This window comes from Notothenia coriiceps, unplaced genomic scaffold (genome assembly GCF_000735185.1).
Source record: "Notothenia coriiceps isolate Sejong01 unplaced genomic scaffold, NC01 NC01_scaffold00018138, whole genome shotgun sequence".
Taxonomy (NCBI): Eukaryota; Metazoa; Chordata; class Actinopteri; order Perciformes; family Nototheniidae; genus Notothenia; species Notothenia coriiceps.
Genome location: NW_011350839.1, coordinates 1 through 3,758, shown reverse-complemented (window position 1 = coordinate 3,758; position 3,758 = coordinate 1). Strand labels below are relative to the sequence as shown.

The 3,758-nt window shown below is 40.8% G+C and overlaps 1 long non-coding RNA gene across 1 annotated transcript; it reads left to right on the top strand.

The window, feature by feature from the left end:
• Positions 1–1,068: 1,068 nt before the first annotated feature.
• On the top strand, positions 1,069–3,685 carry LOC104950822 (uncharacterized). The gene is made up of 4 exons (XR_798962.1): positions 1,069–1,120; positions 2,886–2,945; positions 3,107–3,190; positions 3,603–3,685. It is a non-coding gene; the product is annotated as an uncharacterized lncRNA (long non-coding RNA).
• The last annotated feature ends 73 nt before the right edge of the window (positions 3,686–3,758 follow it).

Below are 3,758 nucleotides of genomic sequence, written 5' to 3'. Positions count from 1 at the left end.
TTATTATATATATAGTGTGTGTGTGTATATATATAGTGTGTGTGTGTGTGTGTGTGTGTGTGTGTGTGTGTGTGTGTGTCCGCATATGTAGCCTGTTGTTGTCTCATTATACCGCACTGTTAATGAATTAAAAGTAAATATATAAGTGGTCATGAACACATCTGTCCATCAGAAAGAGGGCTGCTGTGCCTCCTGTCCTCATTAATGGACGTCTCTTTAAAATGACCGCTCAGAGGAGAGGAGTTCTCATTTCTCTAACCGCCTGCTGCTTCCCCTCCTATCTCCTCGGTTCCCCTCCTCGACTCCTCAGCTTGCATCTCATGTGGGCGGGACTCAGACACGAGGATAGGAGTGGAGGAGGGGAAATTAGAGAATTAAGAAGCCTTCTCTGCTGATGCAAACACACTTCCCACACACTTCATGTGGGTCATAGGTGATGAGAGAGAGGGATTATTTTTAGGAAAATCCTACTCATTAGGCCATTTTTAAGAATCTGCTGTATCTCTAGCAAACCAGGAAGGAAACATATTGGAAAAAAATTACCATTCATTTCCTCAGTTGACTGAATCGAGTATTAAGTAAGTAACATAAAAGTACATCATCATTTCTTTATTTTTCACTTTTTATTCCACATTTTTATATAACCTTCTGATATTATAGAATTCATTTTACTATTTTTTTCTTTTTCTTTCTTTTTTCATTCTCAAATGTAGCAACTGTCATGAAGGATAAAAAAAAGTAATCGTCTTCGGATTTTAAAATCCATCTATTTAATAATGCCCATAGTTTCATGCATACACATTTACAAAAACAATACTTGTCATACAATCATGCACCATTTTTAAATCAAGTTCAATCAAACAGTGACTGATTATTAAGCATGATGCGGATGATTTTACTTTAAATTGGGTTTGGGTCCAGTTCTCTTCCAGCAGGTTAAGGTGGTTGTTGAATCTGTGTTTTGATCAGTAATGAGTCACATATTGCTCTTGCCTTTATTTCTATATTTTTCTGATTCCTTCTCTCTGACACTTCCCTTTCCTCTCTCCTCTCTGTGGTGGCTGTACAGTCCAGAACTCCAGCGCTGGTCTTTGAATGCATCAATAACACAGACTTCAAGGTACAATGATCCCCTCTCTTCTGCATGCTTCTTCTTCTGGGGTCCATCATGTCCCATGTTGTACTGTCTTCATCAGAGTGCAGGTGGCTTCAGCTTTTTACTTATTTCAAATTAAAGATTACATTTAATTTCAAAGCGATTTACAGAAAGTGCAGTCAACCACGAAGAAACTAATTCAGAACAGCTAGAATCCTGAATGTACATTAGCTTTCTATAGAGTGGTGCAGTGATGGCGTATGTTTGTTGGCTAAAGGCCCTGACACACCAGGCCGAAATCGGCCGTTTTCGTTAGTCGGACGACGAAGCGTGCCCTGTCGTCCAAACTCAATTTGGTGTGTCACGCACCGTCGGCCGTGACACGCCTTATTTGGCCTTTCATAGCCGACGCGTCGGCCACAGGCAGTCGGACAAAGAAATCACTCTGATTGGCTGTTCAGCTAGCGAATCAGTGCATGAGAAGCAAAACGGTTGCTTGAGAATGTCTTCCACAAGCAACACTCCAATGGCTGATAGCTCCAGTACCGCACAAAACATGTTTTCGATGGACGAGAGTGAAAATGGAACCCACACTCTATTTGTTGTTTGTTTATATCACGTAGTCTGTTCTTCTTCTCTGTCTTCCGGTTGTTGCCTGTTTTTAATGACGAATACACACTACCGCCGCCTGCTGGTAAGGAGAGTTATTGCCACTCACGCATGCGCAGTTCGTACGTGCTCGGCTGAAGTCTTTGCAGTGTGTTCCAGTGCGACACATGGCCAAGACGCAGGAGAACATGCCGACGCAACAGTCGGCGTCAGCGTCGGCGAGTTCTCTGGTGACTGCTTGGTGTGTCAGGGCCTTAACCCGGAAGTTAGCATTGCTACGGCTCCCTCGACAAAAGCCAATAGGATTTTTCCATTGGAATGTTGCAGAAAATAAGCTCTGTGGCAAACACATGCTTATGACGCTTCAACATTTTTTTCAGGAGGATAACCTCCACATATCATCCAAAGTTGTGATTTCTTAAGTGGAAATACAATCTTCAGAAGTAAAAAGCTATGGTTAGCCTATTGACAAACTACATCACGGTTGCTAACTTTACAACAACAACAACGCTAAGTTCAAGGCAGCTAACATTCAGAGGAATGGGTAGTCATTTAGTCACTTGTTAGCAACCACCATTTTAGGACACATAGAAGCGTTGAACATTTACCAAGCCCCCAAGAAGTGCTCCGGACACTGAGGAAAATATTCGTAGTGGCCAAACTGCGATAGTAAAATTTCTGTATCAGTCAGTGACGTCACTGGGCCCAGAATACTTTTTCCCATTGACTAACACTGGGAAAGAAGCGGATAATTATTTTTAAAACGAAATAAACCGCCCAGTATGAACACTTTTAAAGCCCTTATTTGAATCACCAGGTTTTAAAAGTTGTAAAATGCAGTAAAAGCCGAATCCAGATTTATTTTCTCTCTCCATTCATTCTACTGAGCCGAGATCGGGGGCGGGGGTTAATCGTTATTCCAGATATCTAACAAAACAAATAAAACGTGTTCCAGACGAGAGAACCGGAAGTGGTAAAATGCTAACTCATTTCTGGGTTAAGACTCATTCCTGCACCACTCTGTAGGCCAAACTATTGTAGGTCATATGGCAATGGCTTCAAATGAGCTATACCTTTCGAAGCGCTACATAGAAGAAGGTTTTCTTTTTTTTGGCCAAGGTGCAGTCAGTCTGTGACAGAAGACGTTCACTCCCTGATGTAAATGTGTGTTTCCCTGCAGGAGTTGTACCAGAAGTTGACAGATTATGATATCCGTTTCTATATGTACGAACTACTGAAGGTAAGACATTACAACAATTATTTTAAATTATGTTGAAATTACAAGACAAGAAATGTTCCCGCTTAGTCTCTTATTTTGGCAATGTGCCTGAGAATGAGAAACGTTGTGTTCACTAATGTATATGATTGTCTGCTCTGATATCACATCTGTGTGCGTGTCAGGCTCTGGACTACTGTCACAGTATGGGAATCATGCACCGTGACGTCAAACCCCACAATGTGATGATCGACCACCAGTTGAGAAAGGTAGGTGGTGCTTAATATAGTCCTGTTTCTTTCCTCACACACCCACACCCACACACACTGGATGTTATCTCACCTTTGTATTTCAGCCCCTCTCTCACACTCACTCTTGATTTATACTCTCCCCCATTTGAAAAGGAGTCATTATTGTTAGTTGGTATGGGGCTTTTATACATATGGTGTACAGTGAGTGATCCTCAAATTAAAGCAGATGTAATTTTCATCTAAATATATCTGTTGGATTGCTACAAGACAGTCAGATATTCATATTTAGGAAATATTTTAATAATCATGAAATTAATTTCTGTGATTTGTTTTCAGCTTCTGAATTATTCAGCTTTTGTTCAGTTTTTATTATAAACTATAATACATATATATATTTTGGTTCTGGATTGACAAAAAACTATTTATTTAGATACATCCCTAGTTGGGTGGGTAGAAGGGGGTATCATGCACCCCACTGCATCAACGCTAGCTGAAGCTGGACTCCGACGTGCGACAGCTAAATACACCCCCCGGGTACAAAATAAAGGTATGTATAAACATACAAAGGCGGAACCAATTTACATAT